Raw genomic sequence first — 20,844 nt, forward strand, 5'->3', positions numbered from 1 at the left:
GTACTTTATTCCCCTTCTCAGCTCTCCCCCGCTCTCGTACTCAGCTAGGAGGCTGGGGATCCCCAGGGATTTCCGAGTGAAATAGAAGAAACAGCTGACCTGTTCTCTCAGCTTCTTCTGTGGATTTTCTGGAAGATGAACTGCCGCTATTACTCTGGAGGGGTTAGGTGCCTTAATTTTGATTCCGGCTGTCTTGAATAATGACTCCTCTATTCTGTCACCCGCGGGTCACAGCGAGGCCAGCGCCTCCTCCTCGGGTAGCCGCGCCTTCCTTGATCCGCCTCCGGGTAGCCGCCGCCTCAGCTAGACTCAGCCGCCGCTGGTGATGCCTCTTCGGGTGGTCATGCCTCTCTCTATCAGTCACCAGTTAGCCGCTGCCCCCGGCTCGACTCCGCCAATGCGAGCGCCGCTGCCTCGGCTAGTGGTGTCTCCCTCTCTCGATCTCCGGCAGACGGGACCTCCTGCTGCAGCTCGATCCTTCAGTGAGCCGTTCAAGAGGTAAGCCACCTCCTCTCCCTCTGCCGCTGCAATGTTCACAGCACAGCTCTCTCTGTGCAGAACAGAGGGGAGAGGGAAGCGGACTCCTCAGCAGCTCACACAGCCCCCTTCTGCGCTAGATCTCCCCCTTTTATAGTGACTGTTTAGTCCTCGTGAGCCCCATCTCTTTTCCCGCTCACCGCACTAGACACCCCGTTCAGCTACAGTCTCGTGCTGTTTACAGGGGGTACAGCCCTATATTGTTCCCGCTCACAGCACGAAATACCCCTGTTCAAATACAGTCTCGTGCATGTCAGAGGAGTATAGTCCAGGGTCAATGCAACAATATTCATTAAAATCACCTCAGTTACCTCAGCTACCTATAAGATTATTATGAAGTATGATACCAGTTCAATAAATAAATCATTAACTATACATATATTTATACCATATTTACAATATCCCTATTTAGTTAATAGTGTATATACCGCAGGGTCACATTTCTCCCCCTGGTGATCTGTAATATAAACAAGTGTTCACATCACACAGATCACCACATTTACATATTTTTCAATTTTTTTACAATCATATGGTTGAGTTAACTGTATTACTTAAAATCTACAGCATCACCTACATAACCAAAGTATGGCCAACTGTTTACTACACTAGAGTGAATAATGCGAGGCTCCAACGTGGGACTTCCTAACTTGTCATACGTAAAATTTCTGGGTGGCCTGCGTACCCGTTGAGGCCTCCCCTCAATGTTATCTTCCTCCATGGCTGAGGATTCTTTATCACAATTACTAGAGGGAATATCATAAGAGTCATTCTCCGTTGGACTTGTCAGAACAGCATCACTTATATCCTCCCCATAATTTTCTCCATCATCTATGTCTATTCCTTCAGAAATAGATTCTTCTCCAGTTACGTACGCTTGACTTTCTCTTAAGGTGGTGCTAACATTTGGAATATCAGAATTATAGAAATAGCCCATACCACTATTGGATATATCCTCCAACGCATTCTCTTCTATTTGATGAGGTGGGCTCGGAGAAGGTATTGATGTATCATTCTCTGATTTATTAGTAATATCGTCAATCCCAATATCATCTTGGAAAGAAATTTCTTGGGTAATAGGTAACGAGTGTTGTCGGTGATAGGTAAGTATGGGTCCCTCACCATCTTCAGACATCAGACGATACACAGGAATATCCGGCAATTTATCTATTATCCGATATGGATTCTCCCTCCATCTATTAGCAAGTTTTTGACGTTTTGGGTGTCCCAATTGTTTCAACAGAACTCTGTCTCCAGGTAATAACACATGTTCTTTAACATTCTTATCATAATACTGCTTATTCTTTTCTCCTTGTTTTTTGGACATTTTTTTAGCGATAGAATAAGCTTCTCGCAGCTCTTTTCGAAGTTTCTTGACATATTGTGTGTGTGTGCAATGGTTATGATCTCCCATAGTGATCCCCAGTCAAACATCTATGGGCAACCGTGCCTCCCTCCCGAACATAAGTAAAGAGGGGAGTACCCAGTGGCATCATTGATGGTACAGTTGTAGGCATGGACTAACTGGCATACATGGCGCTTCCATTGCATCTTATCTTTTGTGGATAGGGTTCCAAGCATATTTAGCAAGGTTCTGGTGAATCTTTCTGGTTGTGGGTCACCCTGAGGGTGATAGGGAGAGGTCCTAGATTTCTTAATGCCACAACAACTGCATAATTCTTTGATTAATTTGCTCTCGAAGTCTCGTCCCTGGTCGGAATGAATTCTAACAGGTAGCCCATAATGTACAAAAAACTTGTCCCACAATGTTTTAGCCACTGTCAATGCTCTTTGATCAGGGGTTACATATGCTTGTGCATATCTCGTAAAATGGTCTGTAACTATTAATATATTGCTTTCTTTACCATTTGGGCCCTCTAATGAGAGAAAATCAATACAGACCAATTCCATGGGTCCTGAACTGTCTATATTAACTAGGGGGGTCGAATGGGTGGGTAAGGATTTCCGGAGGATACAATTTTTGCAATTTTTACAATATTCCCCAATGTCCTGATTCATGAAGGGCCAATATACTCTCTCTGAAATTAATTGTTGTGTCTTCTCATATCCTAAATGTCCATGTTGGTCATGCAAGGCTCTAAGGATCATGGATACATACTTATACGGAAGGACAATTTGGTATTTAACCTCCCCCGATATCTTCATAGTTTTCCTATAAAGGACCCCCTTTCTTAACAGTAATTTCTTTCTCTGTTGTAGTAACACATTCGTTTTCCGGGGTAGACCCTTGTATCCAATATGAGATGAACATGACTCAAATGATCCATTACCGGTTTTAGATATGGGTCTTCCCTCTGAGCATTTCGTATTTGTTCCGTTGATAATATTTCCAACCCCACGAGTTCAGATCTTGAGACCCAACAGTACATCAAAGGTAATACAGCGTCTGATGCTCCCAAAGAACTTATTCTTTCTTGAGGTGTATTAAATAATCCAGTTATCTGATGACATAAACTTTGAACTGCAGGAGCTGGAACTTCGATCCAATCATCATTGCTAGTATTAATACAGGGATTTGGTAAACGGGAAAGAGCGTCAGCGTCGGTGTTATGTGTCCCCGGCCTATACTTCAGAGTAAAGTGGTAATTTGATAAAGCGGCCAACCATCGATGCCCAGTGGCGTCTAATTTAGCGGTTGAGTTTATATAAGTGAGAGGGTTATTGTCAGTCTGCATAATAAAACTTACTCCGTAAAGATAATCATGAAATTTGTCGACTACAGTCCATTTCAAGGCTAAAAATTCTAGTTTGTGTACAGCATAGCGTCTTTCACTGGAAGATAGTCCTCTACTAACATAGGATACAGGACGCAATTGGTCATCTTGCCACTGGTACAATACTCCTCCTAATCCTTCAAATGACGCGTCAATATGCAATTCGTATGGCAGTTTAGGATTTGCATAAGCTAACACTGGGGTATGAGTCAGACAGTTCTTCAGCTTCTGAAAAGCTTCCTCACAAGCAGTTGTCCAACGTTCACCAAACTCTTCCTGAGGTTTGAAGTACTCTTTGTCGGAATAGTGACATTTATTCCGATGGCCTTTGTTAAGGGGTGGATATCCTTTGGTCAGCTCAGTCAGGGGTTGAGCAACCTTAGAGTAATTGGACACAAATCGGCGATAGTAGCCACAAAACCCCAGAAAGGAACGTAAATCTTTTATTTTGTTGGGACGAGGCCAATGGTTTACTGCTGCCACTTTATCTGGGTCTGTAGCCACACCTTCTCTACTAACCACATGGCCTAGATATTTAACTGCCTTTTGACATAGTTTACATTTGTCAATGGATAACTTTAATCCTTTTTGTTGCAGCCTATCCAATACTTTGATTAATCAGGTATTATGTTCAGCAAGGGTTCTTCCAAAGACTATTATATCGTCTAGATAAACTAGTACTTCTCTGTAACACATATCCCCGATGGTTTGTTCCATAGCTCTTTGAAATGTGGCCGGGGCACCTTTCACTCCCTGGGGCATTTTAAGAATTTCAAAAAATCCTATAGGACAAATAAAGGCAGTCTTGGCTCTATCTTCTGGTCTCATGGGGATTTGATAGTATCCACATCTCATATCTAACACCGAGAACCATTGGCTGCCTTGTAAACAATCTAAAGCCTCTTCTACTTTGGGCACTGTGTATTGATCGGGAACGGTATGGTTGTTTAAGGTCCTATAATCAATGCACAATCTAATATCACCATTCTTCTTTCGGGCCACTACAATAGGAGATGCATACCGGCTTTCAGAATTAGCTATGACATGGCTCTCAAGTAGGTTCTTCAAATGCTGCCTTACATCATCAAAATCGGCGGGGGCCAATCTACGTGACCTCTCCCTGAAAGGACTAGTATCAGTTAAATTAATTCGATGCTCAACCCCTACTGCAGTACCCAAATCCCATTCTTCTACTGAAAAGACTGGTTTTCTAAGATGTAATTCGCCCATCAATTTTTCTTTGTCACTATAGTTAATATCACTACCATGGAAGCAGTCCATAAATTTAGATTGGAATGCTTCGGTCTCTTTCTGGGGTGATGACTTTACATTACACACAGATATGCATTTTTCTCCCACACCCACTAAATCAGGTGACCAGTAGAGTGCGTTGTTATACGGGGAGGTAATCAACTTATCTTGAGTCAAACACCAATCAGTTAATGTTTTAAAAAGATTGGAGTTTGTTCCCACAATGACAGATACATGTCCCTGGTCTCCTGGAGAATCAGGACCCACTAAAGCAATTAACGGTAATGGTATTTCATACCCATAGGGGGAATGAGAGAACTCGATGTGAGTAGATACATATCCTAAATAGGGATACTTTTGGGCACTTAATCCCCATATTGCTAGACCGTCAAATGGTAGTAAAGGTACATTGAACAAATGTTGTCGTTACCAGCTTTCAAATATAATCGATACTTGGGAACCACTGTCCAACAAAACCATGCATGCTTTCCCATTTATCAATGCCTGTACCCTTGAGGCCTTTCCCATCATCCCTTCCGGAATTGGATCAGACCACTGGGCACTCCCCATTGCACACACTATTATAGTTCAGGAGTCGATGCGGGGTTCATCGGCATCCCTCGGGAGTTTTCCGGTTGTTCTACATTTCTGTCATTACGGACTTGATTGTTCCTTCTATTATATCCATTTTGAGGACACTCAAAAGATCGATGTCCTAATTGTCCGCATCTGTAACAAGTGATGTTGTGTCTATTGTCTGGTCTTCGTGCATATCCTCTACCCCTCCCCAGGGGCTGTGCCACTGATCTGTTACTCTGTAAAATTATGAGTTGATCCAATTTCTTATTTTGTTCTTCTAACAACTGATATAACTTGTCGCTGTTTGATGAAACATCAGTGGAGGGGGATACAATTTTTACTCTTTTCAGACTTTTTTCCCTGTTCTCTATCTGAACTTCTTCTAATTTTACTTCTTTTATTAAATCACTCAGCGTTGGAGGAGGGGTTTGAGGCATACTGCACCTCAGTCTTTGAGCTACTGGATTACTAGTTAAAGCTCCTCTTAAAACATGCTTCATACGACGTTCATCAATTTCTCTCTGTTCAATCCCTCCTTTGTCTAAAAGTTTATACAGAATCTTATCTAGGCGGTAAATGTATTCTGTAAGTGTCTCATTAGGTTCTTGGAAAGTACGATGAAGTCGAGATAGAATATCTCCTACTTCCTTTATGGTTCCAAAAGAATAATCTAATGCAGTGAAATAGTCTTTCAAGGTGGCGTTAGAATTGCTCCTACGTGTAGCATGTATGATCCCCATCGCTGGACCTCGGAGACTTTCAACAATCCTCTGTTTTTTTATATGCTCCGGGCATCTCCACTCCTCCGAATGCTGTACCGCTGCTTCTCTCCAAACCTCATTACTTTCTTCCCCAGTGGGCACAGGAAGTATCCCTGAAAAAACCCTTAATCTCCTATACCCACCCTCGTAATGCCACCTTTCAAAGTGACTTACTACTTTATCCATTACGGCCTCTACTTGAGGCTCGATAGGGTCAGTATTAGTTTGGTTGGCTTGTGAGAAGTCACCCATACTCTGATGGCTCCTCTGATTTTCCTCCACTCCATACCCAGGAGCTTCTGTGGCTTCCTCCTCTCCCACCACTACTTGACTAGGCCATATGACAAGCCACCGTCTCCCCGGCACACTTTCCACTAAAATATTAATGGGGATCAAAGAGGCATCTAAATTATTTTGATTATTTATTAAAACCGTACAAATTTCACCTAAAGTTCCTTTCCATTTATCTATTATAACAGGCGATTTTATCCCACACAATTTATTTACTTAATTAATCACTTCTTCATCAGTTATGTTGGTAAACTTTCCCACCAAACCTACACTACGTCTCACATTCACACCGTGGTCTGTACACTAGGTGTATATATCTTTCTCACTTATGATTTCCATGGCAGCCAGTAGAGTATGTTTGCTGTCCGTCTCAGCAGTGCCTCCAGATGTAACCCTATATCTGACAGTAAAATTACTAATAATTCAATATTAAAGTGCCTCCACCCAAACTTTTTATTCTATGTTGTGATAATAATAGAAAAGGGGCTCAGTTTGGGGTAACCCCACACAGTCGGGAATTTTTCTCTTACAGGAAGAATCAACGTTTAGGGTTAATACACAGTACACATACTTTATATAAGCTTATTTACTAGTAACTTTTGAATTACAATGTACTTATACAATTTACTTTTCAATATGACATGTATTATTGACAATAACAGATAGAATACAATATACCATAAGATAATAAATTCATTACTCATGCATTACCCTACAATTCCCCTCTTCCTCCAGTCCCATCCAGTAGCTAACTGCAGTTAGTATAGACAGTTATTACATTTATATATATGCATATATATATCTCCTGAATAGTCTACTGAAAAACCCGGGATTTTGCTAGTGAATATATATATATATATATATATATATATATATATATATTCTATGTTATTTAGGTTGAAATCCTGTGAAGTTGAAGTTTAGTACTGATGCCATAAAGTATCTTCTAAGTAACTAATAGTTGTTACCTATCTAAATGTATCCAAGAGTTCCTTTACTTGAAGTGCAATAGTATATTTTACATATTATTGTATCCAATGCTTGAATGAATAACTTTTGAGGAGTTGTAAGAAATCCCCACTAGGTGTCTCTGTCCTGTCACTTTAGGTTTCTCTGAGCTGAAAAGTTACTCATCTAGTGTACCTATCCTCCATCTGTAACATACAGCTGTTCCAATAGGGGAATAAATAAAGTCTTATTAATGTTATCTTTCTTTCTCTGTTTTATAGGTCACCTTCCCTCCTCACCTACAAATATATCTGCATTCCTCGCTGGTAAGTAATAGGGAATAGGCAAAAGTCAATGAGTTCCCTATGTAGTTGTTCCCTTCAAATTCCTGTGATTAGTCTTTCCTTCATAAACCTTAGTAGACCGGAAATAAAGTACTACCGCCTATTAAAGTCTATCCTTTGATGAACCCCCTGTCTATTGGTGGTATAACCTATAATGATGGGGGTGCAGTGTAATGTAGATTTCACAGACCTTAGACGTCTTCAGCTACAGCTCCTGCTAGTAGCCAATCCAGATATAACTAGGCTCCTCCCCTTGCTCACCGATTGAAGGACTTTGGATTTCTCACTCTACTCTTAGTTTTCAGCAATCCCCCGCTCTCGTACTCATCTAGGAGGCTATTGTCAGCTGCTGCTTGTATCTGTACTTTATTCCCCTTCTCAGCTCTCCCCCGCTCTCGTACTCAGCTAGGAGGCTGGGGATCCCCAGGGATTTCCGAGTGAAATAGAAGAAACAGCTGACCTGTTCTCTCAGCTTCTTCTGTGGATTTTCTGGAAGATGAACTGCCGCTATTACTCTGGAGGGGTTAGGTGCCTTAATTTTGATTCCGGCTGTCTTGAATAATGACTCCTCTATTCTGTCACCCGCGGGTCACAGCGAGGCCAGCGCCTCCTCCTCGGGTAGCCGCGCCTTCCTTGATCCGCCTCCGGGTAGCCGCCGCCTCAGCTAGACTCAGCCGCCGCTGGTGATGCCTCTTCGGGTGGTCATGCCTCTCTCTATCAGTCACCAGTTAGCCGCTGCCCCCGGCTCGACTCCGCCAATGCGAGCGCCGCTGCCTCGGCTAGTGGTGTCTCCCTCTCTCGATCTCCGGCAGACGGGACCTCCTGCTGCAGCTCGATCCTTCAGTGAGCCGTTCAAGAGGTAAGCCACCTCCTCTCCCTCTGCCGCTGCAATGTTCACAGCACAGCTCTCTCTGTGCAGAACAGAGGGGAGAGGGAAGCGGACTCCTCAGCAGCTCACACAGCCCCCTTCTGCGCTAGATCTCCCCCTTTTATAGTGACTGTTTAGTCCTCGTGAGCCCCATCTCTTTTCCCGCTCACCGCACTAGACACCCCGTTCAGCTACAGTCTCGTGCTGTTTACAGGGGGTACAGCCCTATATTGTTCCCGCTCACAGCACGAAATACCCCTGTTCAAATACAGTCTCGTGCATGTCAGAGGAGTATAGTCCAGGGTCAATGCAACAATATTCATTAAAATCACCTCAGTTACCTCAGCTACCTATAAGATTATTATGAAGTATGATACCAGTTCAATAAATAAATCATTAACTATACATATATTTATACCATATTTACAATATCCCTATTTAGTTAATAGTGTATATACCGCAGGGTCACATTTCTCCCCCTGGTGATCTGTAATATAAACAAGTGTTCACATCACACAGATCACCACATTTACATATTTTTCAATTTTTTTACAATCATATGGTTGAGTTAACTGTATTACTTAAAATCTACAGCATCACCTACATAACCAAAGTATGGCCAACTGTTTACTACACTAGAGTGAATAATGCGAGGCTCCAACGTGGGACTTCCTAACTTGTCATACGTAAAATTTCTGGGTGGCCTGCGTACCCGTTGAGGCCTCCCCTCAATGTTATCTTCCTCCATGGCTGAGGATTCTTTATCACAATTACTAGAGGGAATATCATAAGAGTCATTCTCCGTTGGACTTGTCAGAACAGCATCACTTATATCCTCCCCATAATTTTCTCCATCATCTATGTCTATTCCTTCAGAAATAGATTCTTCTCCAGTTACGTACGCTTGACTTTCTCTTAAGGTGGTGCTAACATTTGGAATATCAGAATTATAGAAATAGCCCATACCACTATTGGATATATCCTCCAACGCATTCTCTTCTATTTGATGAGGTGGGCTCGGAGAAGGTATTGATGTATCATTCTCTGATTTATTAGTAATATCGTCAATCCCAATATCATCTTGGAAAGAAATTTCTTGGGTAATAGGTAACGAGTGTTGTCGGTGATAGGTAAGTATGGGTCCCTCACCATCTTCAGACATCAGACGATACACAGGAATATCCGGCAATTTATCTATTATCCGATATGGATTCTCCCTCCATCTATTAGCAAGTTTTTGACGTTTTGGGTGTCCCAATTGTTTCAACAGAACTCTGTCTCCAGGTAATAACACATGTTCTTTAACATTCTTATCATAATACTGCTTATTCTTTTCTCCTTGTTTTTTGGACATTTTTTTAGCGATAGAATAAGCTTCTCGCAGCTCTTTTCGAAGTTTCTTGACATATTGTGTGTGTGTGCAATGGTTATGATCTCCCATAGTGATCCCCAGTCAAACATCTATGGGCAACCGTGCCTCCCTCCCGAACATAAGTAAAGAGGGGAGTACCCAGTGGCATCATTGATGGTACAGTTGTAGGCATGGACTAACTGGCATACATGGCGCTTCCATTGCATCTTATCTTTTGTGGATAGGGTTCCAAGCATATTTAGCAAGGTTCTGGTGAATCTTTCTGGTTGTGGGTCACCCTGAGGGTGATAGGGAGAGGTCCTAGATTTCTTAATGCCACAACAACTGCATAATTCTTTGATTAATTTGCTCTCGAAGTCTCGTCCCTGGTCGGAATGAATTCTAACAGGTAGCCCATAATGTACAAAAAACTTGTCCCACAATGTTTTAGCCACTGTCAATGCTCTTTGATCAGGGGTTACATATGCTTGTGCATATCTCGTAAAATGGTCTGTAACTATTAATATATTGCTTTCTTTACCATTTGGGCCCTCTAATGAGAGAAAATCAATACAGACCAATTCCATGGGTCCTGAACTGTCTATATTAACTAGGGGGGTCGAATGGGTGGGTAAGGATTTCCGGAGGATACAATTTTTGCAATTTTTACAATATTCCCCAATGTCCTGATTCATGAAGGGCCAATATACTCTCTCTGAAATTAATTGTTGTGTCTTCTCATATCCTAAATGTCCATGTTGGTCATGCAAGGCTCTAAGGATCATGGATACATACTTATACGGAAGGACAATTTGGTATTTAACCTCCCCCGATATCTTCATAGTTTTCCTATAAAGGACCCCCTTTCTTAACAGTAATTTCTTTCTCTGTTGTAGTAACACATTCGTTTTCCGGGGTAGACCCTTGTATCCAATATGAGATGAACATGACTCAAATGATCCATTACCGGTTTTAGATATGGGTCTTCCCTCTGAGCATTTCGTATTTGTTCCGTTGATAATATTTCCAACCCCACGAGTTCAGATCTTGAGACCCAACAGTACATCAAAGGTAATACAGCGTCTGATGCTCCCAAAGAACTTATTCTTTCTTGAGGTGTATTAAATAATCCAGTTATCTGATGACATAAACTTTGAACTGCAGGAGCTGGAACTTCGATCCAATCATCATTGCTAGTATTAATACAGGGATTTGGTAAACGGGAAAGAGCGTCAGCGTCGGTGTTATGTGTCCCCGGCCTATACTTCAGAGTAAAGTGGTAATTTGATAAAGCGGCCAACCATCGATGCCCAGTGGCGTCTAATTTAGCGGTTGAGTTTATATAAGTGAGAGGGTTATTGTCAGTCTGCATAATAAAACTTACTCCGTAAAGATAATCATGAAATTTGTCGACTACAGTCCATTTCAAGGCTAAAAATTCTAGTTTGTGTACAGCATAGCGTCTTTCACTGGAAGATAGTCCTCTACTAACATAGGATACAGGACGCAATTGGTCATCTTGCCACTGGTACAATACTCCTCCTAATCCTTCAAATGACGCGTCAATATGCAATTCGTATGGCAGTTTAGGATTTGCATAAGCTAACACTGGGGTATGAGTCAGACAGTTCTTCAGCTTCTGAAAAGCTTCCTCACAAGCAGTTGTCCAACGTTCACCAAACTCTTCCTGAGGTTTGAAGTACTCTTTGTCGGAATAGTGACATTTATTCCGATGGCCTTTGTTAAGGGGTGGATATCCTTTGGTCAGCTCAGTCAGGGGTTGAGCAACCTTAGAGTAATTGGACACAAATCGGCGATAGTAGCCACAAAACCCCAGAAAGGAACGTAAATCTTTTATTTTGTTGGGACGAGGCCAATGGTTTACTGCTGCCACTTTATCTGGGTCTGTAGCCACACCTTCTCTACTAACCACATGGCCTAGATATTTAACTGCCTTTTGACATAGTTTACATTTGTCAATGGATAACTTTAATCCTTTTTGTTGCAGCCTATCCAATACTTTGATTAATCAGGTATTATGTTCAGCAAGGGTTCTTCCAAAGACTATTATATCGTCTAGATAAACTAGTACTTCTCTGTAACACATATCCCCGATGGTTTGTTCCATAGCTCTTTGAAATGTGGCCGGGGCACCTTTCACTCCCTGGGGCATTTTAAGAATTTCAAAAAATCCTATAGGACAAATAAAGGCAGTCTTGGCTCTATCTTCTGGTCTCATGGGGATTTGATAGTATCCACATCTCATATCTAACACCGAGAACCATTGGCTGCCTTGTAAACAATCTAAAGCCTCTTCTACTTTGGGCACTGTGTATTGATCAGGAACGGTACGGTTGTTTAAGGTCCTATAATCAATGCACAATCTAATATCACCATTCTTCTTTCGGGCCACTACAATAGGAGATGCATACCGGCTTTCAGAATTAGCTATGACATGGCTCTCAAGTAGGTTCTTCAAATGCTGCCTTACATCATCAAAATTGGCGGGGGCCAATCTACGTGACCTCTCCCTGAAAGGACTAGTATCAGTTAAATTAATTTGATGCTCAACCCCTACTGCAGTACCCAAATCCCATTCTTCTACTGAAAAGACTGGTTTTCTAAAATGTAATTCACCCATCAATTATTCTTTGTCACTATAGTTAATATCACTACCATGGAAGCAGTCCATAAATTTAGATTGGAATGCTTCGGTCTCTTTCTGGGGTGATGACTCTACATTACACACAGATATGCATTTTTCTCCCACACCCACTAAGTCAGGTGACCAGTAGAGTGCGTTGTTATACGGGGAGGTAATCAACTTATCTTAAATCAAACACCAATCAATTAATGTTTTAAAAAGATTGGAGTTTGTTCCCACAATGACAGATACATGTCCCTGGTCTCTTGGAGAATCAGGACACACTAAAGCAATTAACGGTAAAGGTTCTTCATACCCATAGGGGGAATGAGAGAACTCGATGTGAGTAGATACATATCCTAAATAGGGATACTTTTGGGCACTTAATCCCCATATTGCTAGACCGTCAAATGGTAGTAAAGGTACATTGAACAAATGTTGTCGTTACCAGCTTTCAAATATAATCGATACTTGGGAACCACTGTCCAACAAAACCATGCATGCTTTCCCATTTATCAATGCCTGTACCCTTGGGGCCTTTCCCATCATCCCTTCCGGAATTGGATCAGACCACTGGGCACTCCCCATTGCACACACTATTATAGTTCGGGAGTCGATGCAGGGTTCATTGGCATCCCTCGGGAGTTTTCCGGTTGTTCTACATTTCTGTCATTACGGACTTGATTGTTCCTTCTATTATGTCCATTTTGAGGACACTCAAAAGATCGATGTCCTAATTGTCCGCATCTGTAACAAGTGATGTTGTGTCTATTGTCTGGTCTTCGTGCATATCCTCTACCCCTCCCCAGGGGCTGTGCCACTGATCTGTTACTCTGTAAAATTATGAGTTGATCCAATTTCTTATTTTGTTCTTCTAACAACTGATATAACTTGTCGCTGTTTGATGAAACATCAGTGGAGGGGGATAAAATTTTTACTCTTTTCAGACTTTTTTCCCTGTTCTCTATCTGAACTTCTTCTAATTTTACTTCTTTTATTAAATCACTCAGCGTTGGAGGAGGGGTTCGAGGCATACTGCACCTCAATCTTTGAGCCACTGGATTAATAGTTAAAGCTCCTCTTAAAACATGCTTCATACGACGTTCATCAATTTCTCTCTGTTCAATCCCTCCTTTGTCTAAAAGTTTATACAGAATCTTATCTAGGCGGTAAATGTAGTCTGTAAGTGTCTTATTAGGTTCTTGGAAAGTACGATGAAGTCGAGATAGAATATATCCTACTTCCTCTATGGTTCCAAAAGAATAATCTAATGCAGTGAAATAGTCTTTCAAGGTGGCGTTAGAATTGCTCCTACGTGTAGCATGTATGATCCCCATCGCTGGACCTCGGAGACTTTCAACAATCCTCTGTTTTTTTATATGCTCCAGGCATCTCCACTCCTCCGAATGCTGTACCGCTGCTTCTCTCCAAACCTCATAACTTTCTTCCCCAGTGGGCACAGAAAGTATCCCTGAAATAACCCTTAATCTCCTATACCCACCCTCGTAATGCCACCTTTCAAAGTGACTTACTACTTTATCCTCTACTTGAGGCTCGATAGGGTCAGTATTAGTTTGGTTGGCTTGTGAGAAGTCACCCATACTCTGATGGCTCCTCTGATTTTCCTCCACTCCATACCCAGGAGCTTCTGTGGCTTCCTCCTCTCCCACCACTACTTGACTAGGCCATATGACAAGCCACCGTCTCCCCGGCACACTTTCCACTAAAATATTAATGGGGATCAAAGAGGCATCTAAATTATTTTGATTATTTATTAAAACCGCACAAATTTCACCTAAAGTTCCTTTCCATTTATCTATTATAACAAGCGATTTTATCCCACACAATTTATTTACTTCTTTAATCACTTCTTCATCAGTTATGTTGGTAAAATTTCCCATTAAACCTACACTACGTCTCACATTCACACCGTGGTCTGTACACCAGGTGTACATATCTTTCTCACTTATGATTTCCATGGCAGCCAGTAGAGTATGTTTGCTGTCCGTCTCAGCAGTGCCTCCAGATGTAACCCTATATCTGACAGTAAAATTACTAATAATTCAATATTAAAGTGCCTCCACCCAAACTTTTTATTCTATTTTGTGATGATAATAATAGAAAAAGGGCTCAGTTTGGGGTAACCCCACACAATCGGGAATTTTTCTCTTACAGGAAGAATCAATGTTTAGGGTTAATATTTGAAAAGAGATATTTTAAGTATATCATTCGGGGATATATCATACACATCATACTTTATATAAGCTTATTTACTTGTAACTTTTGAATTACAATATACTTATACAATTTACTTTTCAATATGACATGTATTATTGACAATAACAGATAGAATACAATATACCATAAGATAATAAATTCATTACTCATGCATTACCCTACAATTCCCCTCTTCCTCCAGTCCCATTCAGTAGCTAACTGCAGTTCGTATAGACAGTTATTACATTTATATATATGCATACATATATCTCCTGAATAGTCTACTGAATAACCCGGGATTTTGCTAGTGAATATATATATATATATATATATATATAAACAACGGTAGTGTTCAGCACTCCATTAAAAATAACAAAACTGCTGCGGGTGCCATCACACGTGTAAACTGAATCCTCACACTTACATTTGTAGACCAGGGTGCGGCACTCCGTCAAAATAACTCAATGCAGTCGGTTTTAGTAGAAAATCAACGTTTCAATGTTAATACATTTTCGTCAGGATTACAAATAACACAAGAACATACATACCTTAAATAGTAACACCCGTGCTCTTGCCGCGGTTGTCAGCGGGTTCTCCGCCCCGGACCGCCGCTTTGAGATGACGTCATTACGCAAATAGCGTGTGGCGTCAGTGCATACCCATCACCATAGTAACCAAATAAACAGGAACTGTCAAAGATAACAACGTGTATTACATGTCGTCGTATAGCAATATATGGTAATTTGTCTGAAAGGATGTTTATCTATATTCAACCAATCCCTAATATCACATCAATTAACTACCAAAATTGGTAGATTATATCTCAATCATCGCATAAAATAGCGACGGATATTTCATCTCCTAGTGTGAATCCCATGGTCTAAATGGGTAACAACTGACATGTAAATCATACCAGATCGGATATAACCAATAATGATACCAATTAAATAGTAAAATGCATCCTAATTCTCAAAAGTATCTTAATCATTAATTAGGTAAAACATGAAAAGGATAAATGTTCATTGAGACCCTTTGGGCTAATAACATCTAGTCGATGTATCCATCGAGTCTCACATTTCAGTAATTGTAGATTGCGATCTCCACCCCTTCTTGATAGTGGGATGTGGTCAATCATTCTATATTTAAGATTAGGTAACCCATGACCCTTCTCAGCAAAGTGGCGTGCTACGGGTTGTTCACTAGTGCCACTAGAGATGGCTAATCTTATAGAGTGGCGGTGAGCTGCCATCCTCTCCTTAAATTTACATTGGGTCTTTCCTATATAGGAGAGGCCACAGGGACAAATGATCTGATAGACCACATGTGTACTATTACAATCCAAATGATGTCTGATCTGGTATGTTTTCCCTGAATGCGGATGATTAAATTTATCCCCCTGTATTAAATAATTACAGGTGGTGCATCCACATTTAAAGCATCCCCATCTCTTTGTAGACAAAAAATGTTGTTGTCTTGTTGATCCTATATCTGAGATGTCAGTGCGGACCAGTAAATCCCTCAGGTTTTGTCCCCTAGTAAAGCAGGGCATAATTCTGCTTTCCGTTAAATTTAAGGTGTCATCGCTTTTAATCATAGGCCATAATTTCTTGGCTGTTGTAATGATCTTGTCAGATACGCAATTGTATCGATTGACAAATGGTAGTGCATGCATTAAGGATTTACGTGATTTTTTCTTTAGTAAATCCGTCCTATTAAGGGACATCACTTTTTGTTTTGAGGACATTAACAGTTTATAGTCGTATCCTCTCTGTACAAATTTGTTGATAAGTTTATCAATTTGTATATTCGCTACTTCACTATTGTCATTGATGCGGCGTATTCTGATCATTTGAGAAAAGGGAAGACCCATTTTCAATTTCCTAGGGTGACCACTATTCATGTGCAATAATGTATTACGATCAGTATCCTTAGAGTATACTGTAGTACTAATCCCCTGTGTGGTAATCGAAATGGTTACATCCAAAAAATTCAACTGTTCCTGACTCATCTTAACCGCTAGTTTAACTGGGTTGTCAGATGTGTTATGTGCTTGAATTAACTGCAGGAATGTGTCTTTGGAGCCTTGCCAGATGATGAACACATCATCTATAAAACGAGTGTACATCAAAATATTTGACTTAATAAATTCATCTGTAAAGAAAATATCCTCCTCCACCTCAAACATAAAACAATTAGCATATGCCGGGGCCATAGAAGACCCCATCGCACATCCAGTACACTGTAAATAATATGAACCATCAAATAAAAAATAATTTTTTGTCAAAACAAATTCCAATAATTGCAACAAAAACTGTATATATGGAGCAGAAAAATGATTTTCTTTCATTAACAAATTTCTAACCGCAGTTATACCAAGATTGTGGGGAATCACCGTGTAGAGGCTGGCTACATCAATACTAATGAGCCAGACTCCTGTCGGTAATGTGCCCACAATTGATAATTTGTTTAGAAACATGGTAGTGTCCAACAAGAAATTTTTGTGTTTCTGTACCAAAGGTTGCAGTATAGAGTCCAGGAAAACTGCCGATGGTTGTGAAAGTGATCCCCTAGCAGATATTATGGGCCTGCCTGGAGGGGGACTAATCCCTTTATGCACTTTGGGTACCGTATATAGAACCGGAGTCAGTGGGTGTTCAGGTATTAATAAATCATAAATATCCTCATGTAGAATTTGCATATCTTTAGCCATAAGTATGCACTCACGTAGTTCTCTTTTAAAAATATCGGTAGGATCACCTCTTAATTTAATATACGTGTTACTGTCACTTAATTGGCGCATAATTTCAATTTTATAGTCGGAGAGGTCCTGCAGGACAATCCCTCCTCCTTTATCCGCCGGTCTTATAATCAGATTTTTATTAGAGGATAAAGACTTAATGGCTTCCCTTTCTAAAAGAGAGAGATTAGGATGTATCCGATTGTGGTGTTTGTTGATAATTTTGACTTCATGTTCCAAAGATCTGATGAATGTCTTGATGGAGGCATTGTTAGAAACGGGTTCAAATGTTGATTTACTTTTAAATTGCTTCATTTGATCTGGAACATGTTGTTCTTTTGGTGGTATAGGATCTTTCTTTCCAAAAAATTCTTTTAATTTAAGTTGTCGCTGAAAGCGATGTTTATCCACCTGCCACTGCAAATCATCGAAGCCCACTGTAGGTATAAACGTTAGGCCTTTTTGTAGAAGGCTGTTTTCAGCATTGGTAAGTTCATAGGAAGATAAATTAAAAATAATCATCTCTTCGCTGTCGTTGACATCTTGTTGCCCCGTCCTTTTCCTCCTGTTTTGTCCGCCCCTTCGTGATGGTCTTGTTCTCCTGTGATGTTCTTGCCTCTTCTGGTCGTAACTCCTAAAGGGGGTAAAGGTGCTTTTCTTCGTCTGCGTGTACGTCCTTCTGATTCACTCGCAGTACTACCCTGGTCTTGTGAGGATTCAGTGTCAAAACGTGTATGCGGGTGTTTTCTTCTGAAAAATGGTGTCCTGTTGTCATATGATCTTCCCCCATGTAGCCATTGGTACACTTTATGATGTTCGTAATCAGCTTCGACTTTGATCAATTTTTCCTTCTTAAACTTGATCAATTCACGTTTGTGGGTCGCTATTTGATTATTTAATTTATTGATCCAGTCATTATCCTTATCTGTTGTCAGGATAGGTAGATGGATTTGTTCAAAGGCTTCAATTTTGGTCTTGATTGCCGCCATTTCCTTGTTAGACTGGTCAATTACCAACAGTAATAAATCATATGAGCATTTATTAAGTATTCCGATCCACTTTTTGCAAAAGCTTGGATCATTTCTGCCAATCGTAGGGCAGTTTTTAATTCTAAACCCTCTAGGGATTTTCTTAGATCTGAAATAATCGCTCAATGAGACAGAATGGCAATAGTAATCGACCTCCTTTTTCTTTAACCTGAGTAGGTCACGGAATACAAGATCAGGGGCCGATGCTTCAGGTGCATCACGCAGACAATCAGAGTTCAATATGGTTTCAGCTTCAAGGTCAGAGAAACCAAATGATCAGAATACGCCGCATCAATGACAATAGTGAAGTAGCGAATATACAAATTGATAAACTTATCAACAAATTTGTACAGAGAGGATACGACTATAAACTGTTAATGTCCTCAAAACAAAAAGTGATGTCCCTTAATAGGACGGATTTACTAAAGAAAAAATCACGTAAATCCTTAATGCATGCACTACCATTTGTCAATCGATACAATTGCGTATCTGACAAGATCATTACAACAGCCAAGAAATTATGGCCTATGATTAAAAGCGATGACACCTTAAATTTAACGGAAAGCAGAATTATGCCCTGCTTTACTAGGGGACAAAACCTGAGGGATTTACTGGTCCGCACTGACATCTCAGATATAGGATCAACAAGACAACAACATTTTTTGTCTACAAAGAGATGGGGATGCTTTAAATGTGGATGCACCACCTGTAATTATTTAATACAGGGGGATAAATTTAATCATCCGCATTCAGGGAAAACATACCAGATCAGACATCATTTGGATTGTAATAGTACACATGTGGTCTATCAGATCATTTGTCCCTGTGGCCTCTCCTATATAGGAAAGACCCAATGTAAATTTAAGGAGAGGATGGCAGCTCACCGCCACTCTATAAGATTAGCCATCTCTAGTGGCACTAGTGAACAACCCGTAGCACGCCACTTTGCTGAGAAGGGTCATGGGTTACCTAATCTTAAATATAGAATGATTGACCACATCCCACTATCAAGAAGGGGTGGAGATCGCAATCTACAATTACTGAAATGTGAGACTCGATGGATACATCGACTAGATGTTATTAGCCCAAAGGGTCTCAATGAACATTTATCCTTTTCATGTTTTACCTAATTAATGATTAAGATACTTTTGAGAATTAGGATGCATTTTACTATTTAATTGGTATCATTATTGGTTATATCCGATCTGGTATGATTTACATGTCAGTTGTTACCCATTTAGACCATGGGATTCACACTAGGAGATGAAATATCCGTCGCTATTTTATGCGATGATTGAGATATAATCTACCAATTTTGGTAGTTAATTGATGTGATATTAGGGATTGGTTGAATATAGATAAACATCCTTTCAGACAAATTACCATATATTGCTATACGACGACATGTAATACACGTTGTTATCTTTGACAGTTCCTGTTTATTTGGTTACTATGGTGATGGGTATGCACTGACGCCACACGCTATTTGCGTAATGACGTCATCTCAAAGCGGCGGTCCGGGGCGGAGAACCCGCTGACAACCGCGGCAAGAGCACGGGTGTTACTATTTAAGGTATGTATGTTCTTGTGTTATTTGTAATCCTGACGAAAATGTATTAACATTGAAACGTTGATTTTCTACTAAAACCGACTGCATTGAGTTATTTTGACGGAGTGCCGCACCCTGGTCTACATATATATATATATATATATATATATATATATATATATATTCTATGTTATTTAGGTTGAAATCCTGTGAAGTTGAAGTTTAGTACTGATGCCATAAAGTATCTTCTAAGTAACTAATAGTTGTTACCTATCTAAATGTATCCAAGAGTTCCTTTACTTGAAGTGCAATAGTATCTTTTACATATTATTGTATCCAATGCTTGAATGAATAACTTTTGAGGAGTTGTAAGAAATCCCCACTAGGTGTCTCTGTCCTGTCACTTTAGGTTTCTCTGAGCTGAAAAGTTACTCATCTAGTGTACCTATCCTCCATCTGTAACATACAGCTGTTCCAATAGGGGAATACATAAAGTCTTATTAATGTTATCTTTCTTTCTCTGTTTTATAGGTCACCTTCCCTCCTCACCTACAAATATATCTGCATTCCTCGCTGGTAAGTAATAGGGAATAGGCAAAAGTCAATGAGTTCCCTATGTAGTTGTTCCCTTCAAATTCCTGTGATTAGTCTTTCCTTCATAAACTAAAGTAGAGCGGAAATAAAGTACTACCTCCTATTAGGTATTCAATAAGTTCCCATTAAAGTCTATCCTTTGATGAACCCCCTGTCTATTGGTGGTATAACCTATAATGATGGGGGTGCAGTGTAATGTAGATTTCACAGACCTTAGACGTCTTCAGCTACAGCTCCTGCTAGTAGCCAATCCAGATATAACTAGGCTCCTCCCCTTGCTTACCGATTGAAGGACTTTGGATTTCTCACTCTACTCTTAGTTTTCAGCACTCCCCCGCTCTCGTACTCAGCTAGGAGGCTATTGTCAGCTGCTGCTTGTATCTGTACTTTATTCCCCTTCTCAGCTCTCCCCC

The 20,844-nt window shown here is 40.4% G+C and overlaps 1 long non-coding RNA gene across 1 annotated transcript in view; it reads left to right on the forward strand.

Moving 5' to 3' along the window:
* Positions 1–7,378: 7,378 nt before the first annotated feature.
* LOC134956786 (uncharacterized) overlaps positions 7,379–20,844 on the forward strand; it is a 160,035-nt gene continuing 146,569 nt past the window's right edge. The window contains exons 1-2 of the long non-coding RNA XR_010186172.1: positions 7,379–7,425; positions 20,369–20,413. This is a non-coding gene — a long non-coding RNA (uncharacterized LOC134956786). The remainder of the gene's footprint in view (positions 7,426–20,368; positions 20,414–20,844) is intronic.

This window comes from Pseudophryne corroboree, chromosome 9 (genome assembly GCF_028390025.1).
Source record: "Pseudophryne corroboree isolate aPseCor3 chromosome 9, aPseCor3.hap2, whole genome shotgun sequence".
Classification (NCBI taxonomy): domain Eukaryota; kingdom Metazoa; phylum Chordata; class Amphibia; order Anura; family Myobatrachidae; genus Pseudophryne; species Pseudophryne corroboree.